Raw genomic sequence first — 12,483 nt, 5'->3', positions numbered from 1 at the left:
ATGTTTTTGGGTGTGGGAGGAAACCCACACAAACAAAGAGAGAACATACTCTTTGCAGATGTTGCCCTTGGTGCAATTTAAACCCAGCGATGCAGGGCTACACCACTAACCACTGAGCCCCCCTGCTGCCCATAGTTATAATTCTACATAAATGCTCCCAGGCTCTTCTCTCCAGTCCTTACCAGTCACATTCAAGGATCCCATCAAGCAGTCATCCTCCAATGAAGTTCTGTATCCTTCTAGCTATCATCAGCTTCAAACTAAAGACCCTTTTACATAGGGTGCCAGACTGCTGCAAGTGACTGTCAAACTTTGTGATCAGTGCTTATTCGTTGTGGTGCCTTTACAAGGCACGATTATGCATGCGTCATTCGTACTTTTTTTTTAATGCATCATTCTTGGTCACACATTAACTGCTTACACAGGGTGATGTATGGCCGATATGAATGCGTCTAATCGGCTTAAGAAAAGATCCAATCAGCTGACAAACATTGGATGATTGCTACTGCTTATAGCTTTTATAATATTTTATGATTTTTAAAATTGTTAAACTTTTTTTTTTCTATTAAATATATGCTTAAAATTGCCCTATTGTGACCCCTATAACTTTTTTATTTTTCCATCAATGGGGCTGTTTGGGGACTATTTTAAGTCATAATCTATCTGTAATTTTTATAGGTATATTGGTGATTTTATCTTTTTCTTACATGGCCAGTCATGGCCAAAGGTATTGGCACTTCTAAATTTTTCAAGAAAATGAAGTATTCCTCCAAGAAAATTATTGCAATTACACATGTTTTGTTATAAACATATTAATTTCCTTTGTGTGTATTGGAAAAACACAAAAAAAGGCAAATTTGACATAATTTCACACAAAACTCACAAACTTATTGGCAGCTTTTCAAAATTGAGGGTAAATAACTTTGTTTCAAGCATGTGATGCTCCTTCAAAGTCATCTGTGAGAAGTATCAGATGTGGGCACTTTAAAAATTACACCTGAAACCTGATCAAAAGGGAGAGAAGTTGACCCAATCTTTGCATTGTGTCTGTGTGTGCCACACTAAGCATGGAGAACAGAAAGAGGAGAAGAGAATTATCTAAGGACTTAAGAAACCAAAATTGTGGAAAAATATCAACAACCTCAAGTTTACAAGTCCATCTCCAGAAATCTTGATGATCCTTTGTCCACGGTGCGCAACATAATCAAGAAGTTTACAACCCATGGCGCTGTAGCTTATCTCCCTAGACGTACACAAAGGAGAAAAAATGATAAAAGGTTGCAACGCAGGATAGTCCGGATAGTGGATAAGCAGCCCCAACTAAGTTTCAAAGGTGTCAGCTCAAACTATCCGTCGACATTTGAATGAAATGAAACGCTATTGCAGGAGACCCAGGAGGACCCACTGCTGACACAAGACATAAAAAAGCTAGACTGTAGTTTGCCAAAATGTATGTAAGTAAGCCAAAGTCTTTCTGGGAAAAAGAAGATAGAGATTTTTGGTAAAGCACATCATTCTACTGCTTACAGAAATCAGAATGAGGCCTACAAAGAAAAGAACACAGTACCTACAGTCAAATATGGTGGAGGTTCAAAAATGTCTTGGGGTTGTTTTGCTGCCTCTGGAACTGGGTGCCATGATTGTGTGCAAGGCATCAAGAAATCTGAAGATTACAAAAGGATTTTGGGTGGCAATGTAGAGCCCAGTGTCAGAAAGCTGGGTTTGCGTCCTAGGTCATTGGTCTTCCAGCAGGACAATGACCCCAAAAATACTTCAAAAAGCACCCAGAAATGGATGGAAACAAAGCGCTGGAGAGTGGTAGCTATGAGTCTGGATCTAAATCCCATTGAACACCTGTGGAGAGATCTTAAAATTGCTTTTGGGAGAAGGCGCCCTTCAAATATGAGAGACTTGGAGCAGTTTGCCAAAGAAGAGTGGTCCAAAATTCTGAGAGGTGTAAGAAGCTTGCTGATGGTTATAGGAAGCGACTGATTTCAGTTATTTTTTCCAAAGGATGTGCAACCAAATATTAACCCCTTAGCGACCCATGACGTATCTGGTACGTCCTGGTGCCGCAGGGGGTGTTCAGAGCCGGGGTCCCACTCTAAGCGGCGCTGCTCCCGGCTGATATCTACAGCCAGGGAGCGCATCTATTAGCGGGTCCCATTGCCACGCTGGCTAATTAAGCACTTCAATGCAGCTATCAAACCTGACAGCTGCGTTGAAGCGCTTTAAATTTCATATCCCTGGTGTCTAGTGGGTCCCCCCCCCCCCCCCGCGGGGAGATCCGTTCTTCTGCCCGTGTCATCGCAATGACGCTGATCCCGACTCTGCAATAGATTGCTGTGGCCTGCAATCTATGACCGATCTAATCGATTTTTGCTGTGTATATACACAGCATTGATCTCTGAGTCCCAGGGGGACTTCTAGTTCATAAAAAAGTGTTTTTATTCATAAAAAATCCCCTCCCCTAATAAAAGTTCAAATCACCCCCCTTTTCCCATTTTATAAATATAAATTAATAAATAAACAAATAAATAAACATATTTGGTATCGCCATGCACGTAATCGCCTGAACTATTAATTAATCACATTCTTGATATCTCACGGTAAACAGCGTTAGCGCAAAGTGCAAAATTGCGCATTTTTGGTCGCATCAAATCCAGAAAAAATTTTGTATATGCGCAATCAAGGTACCGATAGAAAGAACACATCATGGCGCAAAAAATGACACCTCACACAGCCCCATAAACCGAAGGATAAAAGCGTTATAAGCCTGGGAATAGAGCGATTTTAGGGAACATATATTTGTTAACAATGGTTTGAATTTTTTAAAAGCCATCACATAATATAAAAGTTATACATGTTACATATCGTTGTAATCGTAACGACTTGAGGAACATGCATAACAAGTCAGTTTTACCATAGGGCGAATGTCGTGAATGCAAAACTCCCCGAAATCAAAACAAATTCCTTTTTTTTTTTAATTTGACAGCGCAAATTGAAAAAAATCCGGTTTCTCAGGATATTTTATGGAAAAATAATGCAACAAACAATTTGCTTCGCAAAAAATAAGGGCTCATATACGTCTCTAGGTGAAAAAATGCAAGCGCTATGGACTTTTAAACATAAAATGGAAAAAGCAAAGGTGCAAAAACGAAAATTGGCTTTGACCTTAAGGGGTTAAGTTGAGGGTGCCAATAATTTTGTCTTTCCCATTTTTGGAGTTTTGTGTGAAATTATGTCAAATTTGCCTTTTTTGTGTTGTTTAATTCCCTTGTGTGTATTGGAACATGTGTATAACGAAACATGTGTAATTTCAATAATTTTCTGGGAGGAATACTTTATTTTCTAGAAAAAATTCAGGGGTGCAAACACTTTCGCCATGACTGTACTATAAAACAAAAAAAAATCTGCAGTTCTGGCGTCCCTGTATCAATATTGTAATGATACCAAATAATGTTTATTTTATTTTTTTCCATATTTGAAAAATGGGGAAAAGGGGGTGATTTCAACTTTTATTGGGGAAGGGGCTTTGTATTTAACACTTCTTAAGTCCTTCTAGGGAACTTTAACAAGCAATCATTAGATTTCGTATATTGACCAATGCTTTGTTATTACATAGCATTGATCCGTGATATTTGCGCTCTGCTACATGCCCACATGGGGGTGACAGTATTGCAGTTACGCCCAGACGTCCATGCCATACCTGTAAGGCATGTGCCACCAAGGGTTTAATCTGTTTCATGTTGCACTGGGGATACATTTCAGTACTGTTTGTATGGCACACCAGTAATGGTAGTTTGTAAAGGTAGTCATTTACTATTCACATGAATCAGGGAATAACAATATACTTGGTCATTTAATACAATATTAACTAGGATTATTGGTATTGTTTTAGCAAATACAACAGCAAGGAAATAAAATGAATAGGTGCTAAAATCAGAAATGTATTCGAAGTAAAGTTGGATCCATGTTGGAGAGAAGCTGATGTACCATGTTATGAATAATAAAGTACTCTAGAGAACATGTAAGATAAAGCTGCAGGTCAACCTGTCCTACTGCATTGCTGAAAACAAAAATATATTTTTAAAGTTGACAGCAGTATGTATTGGCAGGAGGCCTAGAATCCTTAGATTAAGTCTTGCCAAAGACAGATGTGAGAGTTCAGCTCTAGATACCCATTTTCATGGATAGTTATAATTTATTTAAAAAAAGCAGGGGAGGAGGGAAGGTAAAAGGGATGCGACAGACTCTAAGATGGTGATGGTTGGCAACTGCCCCATTGAACATGATGTATCTGTTGGTAGTAAAGGGGAGGGATTTGGCTACTAGATTTGAAATCCTATGGGAGGAATTACAATATAAGGCATGGTAGCCTTGTGCTATCAAGGTCTGTTGTGGGATAATACTTTTTGGCTTGTTAAATGGATTTCTTATAAACAGATAGTTGTGAGAGTTATATTTGGAGTTACGACCATGGACATTCCAGACCAGTACCTTAAAGGGAAACTAACAGCAGGTTAGTCCTATAGGATGTTCGAACATCAGGAAATCTTAGGTTCGATTGAACTCAAACCTTTGTCATTTGATTCCTGATGCCTTCCCGCTCCATGGGGAAGGTGGAGCAAGCCCGAATACTGCCTGAAAAACAGGGATACAGCCTAGATAATAGGCTGTACCCCTGTTTTCCAGGCGGTACTCGGGCTTGCTCCACCTTCCCCACGGAACGGAAAGGCATTGAGAATCAAATGACAAAGGTTCGAGTTCGATTGAACCTAAGATTTCCCGATGTTCAATTATCTCTACTCAGGATGAGGGTAGTTTCCTTCCCTTGATCCTTGGTGTGGCGCTCTGCAGTTACTTCAATCTGGCTCCCATCACTTCAGAGTGCAGGATAAATATTCATTAGGACCTGGTCCCTGGTTGCTGGGACCGGTGAGTGTGTTCTCATTATTTTCAATTTTCCAGCTGCTGTGCTACTTGAGAACAAATTTAGGAGTGGGGTTCTGAGAGGCAAAGGGGCATCCTGGCACCTGCAGGGGTCTGTGATGGTGAGTCTCCGGCGTCCATTGCCTTAGAGTCCTCTTAGTCTGAGACAAATGCAGACTCCCTTCCCCCCATTGTATGAGCAAATGTACAAAGGGCAGTGGGTACTATTTGTAAGATGGTTTGATGGGTGTCAGGTCAAGTTCAGTGTTGCAATTGCTTATGGTATGTAAATCGGGATCAGTCACTCAGCGATAGGTGTGCCCCTTTAGGCGAGAAAGCAAAATGACTCACAGGGAGGACACTTGCTATTTAGGAAGGACACTCTGTTGGTCACTGCAGTCCAGAATCCATTGTGCAGGTGAGGTAAGGAGAAGGTTTGGTGGGGAATGGACCTGCCTGTTTTCAGGCCAAGGCAAATGTACAAATGCAAGGTCCAACCAGATTTACCCCCTGTGTAGAAACAGGGGCTGGTGCATAGGGGGTTAAAGGATGTGGCCGGCACTGTCCACTGGCGTGGGCAGCCACTGAGGGCCTACATGGGAGATCTTGGCCAAAGGCTGGGGACTGGGCGATAGGAGACATGGGGAGTGGGGCAGCAGCAACTCACCTCTCAAAAAGGACGCCTAGATTGGCACCCAAGCAGGAACTAGGGAAGATCCAGTTCCACAGGCTGTGACCAGGAGGAGAGCCCTGGGTAAGGTAGCAGACAATAGGGTAGGCAGTGTGGCGAGAGGGAGTCCCACAGAGGATAGGAGCAATTAAACGGGGGCTGCTACTGCATTAGTGTTCAGGGAGCTAGGGTTTTAATGATCTGGATGGTAGCAGGATTCGAGTCAGGGGAGCTCAGCAGAGCTCATACGCTCAGTCAGCCATGCAAGCTATGCCCCAACAATATGCCTATGCCTATGAATCTCCAGTCCAGGAGATAACTGCACCATCCCACAACTACCACATGCTATAAAGCAGCCCAAGCACTACTCACCTGTGAGTTATTGATATCATTATGTAAACTTTTGTGGTTTTTACATAGTAGGACTAAGAGTCCTTTTACTTGGCCGGCAATCAAGCCATGTGGGTAAATGAGCATTCCTAGGAACTCTTATTAACAATAATTGACCCGTGTAATGCTGGGTTTACACGGAACGATTATCGTGCGAACTTGCACGCTAACGATCAGATTCGAACGATAATCCTACGTGTAAACGCAACGAACGATCGCACGACGAGCGAGAAATCGTTCATTTTGATCTTTTAACTTGTTCTTAAATCGCCGTTCGCCAAAAATTTGCTGATCGTTCCGTGTAAACAGTCGTCGCGCGATAGTCCGGCCGCCCGGCCCCCCGCTCATCCGCAGCCCCCTGCGCCGGCTCGATCACCACCCCCCCCTCGCCGCTCCGATCGCCCCCCGCCGGCCCGGCTGCGAGCATACGTTACCAGTGCTCCTCTTCAGCACTGATTGGCTGAAGAGGAGCCGTTTGAAATTCCCGGCTCCCCTCTTCAGCCAATCAGTGGCGGCGGGAGGGGAGGGGGGGGGGGGGGGTAGTGGCGGCGATCGGAGCCGAGGTGGCGATCGGAGCGGCGGGGGTGGTGATCGGGGCAGCGGTTGACTGTGGGGCCGGGCTGCGATCGCAAAACGATTTTTCTGTACAATATATCGTACCGTCTAAACGCTGATCATTATTAAAAAAAATCGTTACTTCGAAATCTTTAATCGTGCGATCGGGCCAATTATTGCTACGTGTAAACTTAGCATAAGGGTCCATTTACACAGGAAGATTATCTGACAGATTATCTGCCAAAGATTTGAAGACAAAGCCAGAAACAGACTATAAACAGAGATCAGGTTGTAAAGGAAAGCTTGAGATTCCTCCTCTTTTCAAATCCATTCCTGGCTTTGGCTTTAAATCTTTGACAGATAATCTGTCAGATAATCTTTTTGTGTAAATGGACCCTAAAAGGGAAGGCTAGGTTTACATCAACATTGTTTGTTTTTTCCTTATTTCCATTCATCTTCTCTGAAGCAGAACCAGAAAAATGAACCTGGTGGATCCACTACAGCATCCAAAAGACCCCGCTGACTTTAACAATGTCTGTCATTTAAATGGACAAATGGTGGGCTGAATGCTGCACTATTGTGTCTGCCATTTTGGGCAGAACCTATGACTGAGTCATCCAACAGAGCCCCCTATGCAGATGTGAACTTACCCTAACATAGCAGATGACCATGTATTTAAAAAAAAAATTGAAATATTCCAGGAATATGAGAAATTTATTATTGTGACTAGATCTCCGCTGTATCACTTTGTTGGTGCAGCATGATACTCTGTAAAAATGCCGACAGGTTGTCTTTCCTGATCGAGTGAGGTAAGGGAACTCCCGCCATAGACTGCATTGTGATTCACTTACAGTGCAGTCTGTGGCATTTCCGGGAGTTTCTGTACTTAGGTTGTCTCTCCTGATGCGACCGATCTGTCGGCATTTTTACAGCATATCCTGCTGCGCCAACTAAGTAACGGATACCCTTTAAGAATGAGAAAACAACCTAAGCAGAGTATGACTCAATAACTGTAGTTCAAAGTTATCATTGGATGACCTTCCTGATCTGTGGCTCCCTAAGATCAAACGACTCCTGAGATCTAATGTAGAGTTCAGTAGAGTTTAAAACAGTCTATATTTTTAAAGTGCATCTATTGGCCATCTCTGCTGTGTCTCACACATTTCTTACTTCTGTGAAATAATTGTTGATTTAATGTCTATGGATAGAGCAATAATCTGAAGTTTTATACTGGTCGCCTGTGGCATTTCAAGCAGATGAATTGCTTCTAAAGAATAGGTGGCTGACCCTGCAGGAATGGGTAGCTTGTTATCAGGTTGCTATAGGACACATCCATACTAATTAGAGACTTTGGTCCTTTTTGTTTAGTAGATAGTTTCAGCAAATGTGCTATATGAAGAGTACATCACATCAGGAAGCCTTCAATGGGAATAATGAGTTAATCAGTACAACTATTACACTAGCGCAACGTACAGGGCATATTGGCAATGATTGAGAAGTTTCTTTCCATCACAGATCGGAAAGAGATTTTCTGTCATTGTAAATAGATAACTTTCCGTGGAGCTTTTTAATTAACGGAGTTCTTAACTGGATCATAAAAGTGTCTACGACCTGATATAGTCTGCTGCACAGTGCAATTCTTACGCTGAACACTCTCCAGGACACCAACAGCCTGAAGCCTTCACTGGTATACACTCAGCATGAACCTAGGAACATAGTATTACCTCCCTGAGCTGCAGGTACTGTAGAAATAACTAGATTGGATAGTAAGCAGAGCATGGACCATTTATTATACGTGTCCGCTCTTTCCCTGTTGTCCTGACATCTACATAAAATGAAGTAACAGTGACGATCTCACAGGCTCACATTGAAGCAATGTCATGGTGTATATCTGTGTAGAAGTAAATTGAAAACTACATTAATGCTGCGTTTACACGGAACGATAATTCGCTCGATCGTACGATCAACAATTTCGAAAGAACAATGTTTTTTTTTATAATGATCAGCATTTAGACAAAACGATATATCTTATGGAAAAATCGTTTTGCGATCGCTTAAGCCTATATCACACATAGGTTAAATCGGTTACACGGAGCGATTATCGCTCAAATGCGATCGCTATTGTGAAAATTCGCACGATAATCGTTCTGTGTAAAAGCAGCATAAGGAATTGGAATGATAAACAGTTTAATGATGAATAGCAATTTTACTCTTTAATGACCATTGTAGCAGATTTTCATTCATTTTTAAATAATAGTTATGATATTACAGTGATGTTTGAATCACTTTCTATCACTTTATGGTACTGGAGAGATGAATGTACATTGATATATTACTGTGGTGACCCAAAAGTAGGTCTAATCCACGTTTGTGACCATAGGCTGTTGTTTGGCTAAACTGCAGGGCTCAGGAGGGAAGAAGTGCTTTTTTACATATTTTGCTAGAACCATTTGCATTGCCCTCCTTGGTACCAGTACAAGGGAAACCCCTCAGAAGTGAACCTATTTCACTTAAAAATTTTACATTTTGGTCGAAATGATGAATTATATTCTCTAGGAACATAGGGGTAAAAATACTCCAAAATTTGTTATGCAGTTTCTTGCGTTATGCACTTTTGCAGTGTCCTTATCAGTCCAGTATAGAGGTCACAATTGTGTCTAGGGCTAAATGTTAAGGGGGCTCACCACCTACCCCTTGTCACATCCTCAGAGATAGACACTTATCGTTTGATTAAATCCTTGCAAAGGATAATCTGGCTTGAAAAAGGTGGATCTAATACCCACTGAAACGCGTTGCCATCTACATTTGGAATAAAGCATTTTCCTGGAATTTATGACGGTTATTTGCCTACCGATGCTAATATACTAACAAGCGTCCTGGAGGGGGTCAGATCTATATTTATGATCTTTCCCCCAAGGTGTAGTAAGTGGAACAGATTATCCTTTGCAAGGATTTAATCAAACGATAAGTGTCTATCTCTGAGCGCTTTTGTTGTTTTTTTCTATTTCACTTTATTCTGTTGTCCACCGGCGTGGTATCACCCCGGGTCTTTGACTTAGCGCCCTCCATGTTTGGATGTTCCGGCCGGGACGGAGAGTGACACTTCTTTATCTACGATCTTGGATTTAGGTGGAGTGGGTACGGAATTTTCCATACCCACATACACCGGGTGAGTGCTACTACGATTGTGTTTATTATTCTATATTGGATGAGCGCTATCCCCCATCACTATATCTTGTCACATCCTGTCACTCTGCAGTTCTCCCAAATTGTCTGTGAAAACGACAGCTGGTTCAAAAGAACTGCAGTGAGCAGGTTGCGCTCCTATTTCATTTTATCAGCACATTGCTGATACAACTGAATAGCCAATTTCTGGCAGGAGGAAGCCCTGTGCTGCCACTCTGTACTTCTGTGTAATGCCGGCAGAATAATTAGTTTTTTTTCTGCTTAAAACACAGCTTCCAGAAGTGACCAGAAGAAATCAAAACACCAGAGCACAGCAGAAGTCAAGAGAGGTAAGCATTACAAGGAGGAAATTAATATGGGCTGTGTTCCCCAACCTGTGGCTTTCCAGGCTGCAGAACTACAATCCCAATCATGTCCTGCTGACTATTCAGGATGGGGGGTTGACAGGATGGGGTTTAGGAAACAATGATTAGAGAAGGCACAGTATATGAAAGGGGAGACAGTGGCACAGTACATTAAAGGGAACACCGGTACACTACATGAGGGCATTATACAGAACAGGGAAAACACACAGGGGGCATTGTGTGACAATAGAAACAGATAGTATAGAAAGTAAGGATTTAAAGTGAATTGGGCAGCAGGGGTGTAACTAGAAATGGCTGTAGTGCGTTGGGGCAGGAGTGCTTGGTGATCCAGAGAATACTGGTATATATTACTGTTTGAGAGGTCATCCATCTTTCTGTGTCTTTTTTCACAGTCAGTCATTTGCATAGTGCACTGGTTATTTTATACACACTTGAAATTCACATGTAAATACATTGGCCACTTTATAGTAAAATAGTTTTGTGTGTAGTATAAGTATGTATATTCACATTACTGCACCTCCTAGAGCTAAAATCAGATTACCCTCCTCTAGGCTGTGCTGCCCTGCTCTGTGGGGAGTCTGTCCATAAGATGGCTGACATAGAGGAGCGTGTGACCATGCCCCACCCCCCAGTGTCCACCATAAGCATATACAGGCTCAGTGGCAGATACTGGGGGCAGGGCATGGTCCATGTTCCTCCATGTCGGCAGGGCAGCACAGCCTGGAGAGAAGTCTGATTTTAGCTTTATGAGGTACACAGGGAGCTGCTATCAGACTATACAGCGAGTACATTTACTAATACTGTACCAACTCCTTTAAAGATAAAAGCCTAGCATTAATAGCAGCTGCTGCAGCACATCTTTAAAAGCATAATGGCCTACTTTATATTTAATTACCTCTGTGATTTTGTACAGTTAATATAGTTGTGGGTTTCTGTTGTGGGGGAGTAATAAAACTGTAAGGCTCCATTAACACGGAGGAAAACTGGCGCAATTCCTGCCAGCCTTCTCTCTCCGCACTGAAGAATGGACATGTCCATTGTGCTCTGTGTGAACAGAGCCTAACTGTTGTTATGGGAAAAACCTTAATAAAAATTATCAGATTTAAAAGAAATACTACCAATCACCTGATTGCAGAAATAAGCTAAAGTGTGATGTGAAGGGACAAAATTTATGGTGCCTTCAGTGTGTGGTGGGGACCCTTGTGATTAATAATAAATCCATCATTACTAACAGCTGCTGCAGAACATCTTTGGAAGTGGACTTTATGTGGAATTATACAGCAGAAGGGGGAAAGGATAGAGGTAAGAAACCCTTAAGTACAGAGATCATTTGCCAGATAACTTTAAAATCAGAACCCAGCATGAATAGCAGCTGCTGCAGAAACTCTTTGAAAGCAGATCCGCTAAAAGTGCAAAATGGGGAAATATATAGGGGAAACACCCTCAATGTGTAATGGGGTAGGGAGAATTACAACTATCAGAGCTGCTGAATAGAAGCTGCTGCATACACAAACACACTTCTCTGACCTAGCCATACATACAGATACATGCACACACATACTTACCCACACACAGCAGTTATAGCTCTGTCCTCCCCTCTTCCCCTTAGGCCTATCTCTACACAGTAAATTTGAAGACCTGCAGGTCTTGTGACCGTCTCTCTCTTTCTCCCTCTCTGTATGCTGCCCCAGAGGTGCCTGGGCAATAACATATCTTAAAATTATTTTGCCCGGACTTCCCCTTTAATGTCATTCTAAGCTCTGTCCTTAAGTGGACACAGTGCCCATTTAATAAATTGGTACATTATAATCAACTATCAGCATACAGTTAGCTGTGAAGGTCAGATGTCCACATATTTTGGCCATATATTGTACCCACATTTCCCTATAAGATGATAAAAAAAAATTATCTATCTATCTATCTCTATTCCTGAGAGAAGTTGAAGATGGCTCTATAGCAGGTTGGCACTTTTCATACACACACAAGCAAGTTTCAGTTTCTCTGTAGAATATTCTTATTAAAGAGGCATGACACAACATGTTTTCATGGTTTTATTTAGCGTTAAGGTTTGACAGCATTCCCTTAACTGGTAATTTATTCACACATTTGTTTTCAAAATATATCATTTGTGCAAAATGTAGGTTAGTGAATGCTTGTACCTTAATTTGAAAAACACCTTTATAAAATGGTTTCTATCAAGAACTAGAATACTACAGAGAGATCAAAGTATTGCAGCACATCAACAAATCAGCATGTAGTCCACTCTTTCTCTCCATTTCTCTCAATGCACTTTGGTCATAAACATATTACATAAGAAACAAAATGTATTTTACAGTGTTTGTGTAAGTAAGGACACAGTACTATGTATGCATGATGTACAATTGT

This window comes from Dendropsophus ebraccatus, chromosome 1 (assembly GCF_027789765.1).
Source record: "Dendropsophus ebraccatus isolate aDenEbr1 chromosome 1, aDenEbr1.pat, whole genome shotgun sequence".
Taxonomy (NCBI): domain Eukaryota; kingdom Metazoa; phylum Chordata; class Amphibia; order Anura; family Hylidae; genus Dendropsophus; species Dendropsophus ebraccatus.
Note: the sequence above shows the minus strand (reverse complement) of the source record.